The sequence below is a fragment of the Amphimedon queenslandica genome, unplaced genomic scaffold (genome assembly GCF_000090795.2).
Source record: "Amphimedon queenslandica unplaced genomic scaffold, v1.1 AMPQUscaffold_11761, whole genome shotgun sequence".
NCBI lineage: Eukaryota > Metazoa > Porifera > Demospongiae > Haplosclerida > Niphatidae > Amphimedon > Amphimedon queenslandica.
The window spans coordinates 4,163-5,039 of NW_003547997.1; positions in this window are offsets into that span (position 1 = coordinate 4,163).

An 877-nucleotide genomic window follows, 5' to 3' on the forward strand; every position below is an offset into this window, starting at 1 on the left:
TATTGGACACACCACCAGTGTTAGTATTAATATAGCACTGTACTGTACTGTACTGTATTGGACACACCACCAGTGTTAGTATTAATATAGCACTGTACTGTACTGTACTGTATTGGACACACCACCAGTGTTAGTATTAATATAGCACTGTACTGTACTGTACTGTATTGGACACACCACCAGTGTTAGTATTAATATAGCACTGTACTGTACTGTACTGTATTGGACACACCACCAGTGTTAGTATTAATATAGCACTGTACTGTACTGTACTGTATTGGACACACCACCAGTGTTAGTATTAATATAGTACTGTACTGTACTGTACTGTATTGGACACACCACCAGTGTTAGTACTAATATAGTACTGTACTGTACTGTACTGTATTGGACACACCACCAGTGTTAGTATTAATATAGTACTGTACTGTACTGTACTGTATTGGACACACCACCAGTGTTAGTATTAATATAGTACTGTACTGTACTGTACTGTATTGGACACACCACCAGTGTTAGTATTAATATAGTACTGTACTGTACTGTACTGTATTGGACACACCATCAGTGTTAGTATTAATATAGCACTGTACTGTACTGTACTGTATTGGACACACCACCAGTGTTAGTATTAATATAACACTGTACTGTACTGTACTGTATTGGACACACCACCAGTGTTAGTACTAATATAGTACTGTACTGTACTGTACTGTATTGGACACACCATCAGTGTTAGTACTAATATAGTACTGTACTGTACTGTACTGTATTGGACACACCACCAGTGTTAGTATTAATATATTACTGTACTGTACTGTATTGGTTTACCTGTCCTGACTGAACATTTCTAACATAAATCCCTTCATTCTCATTC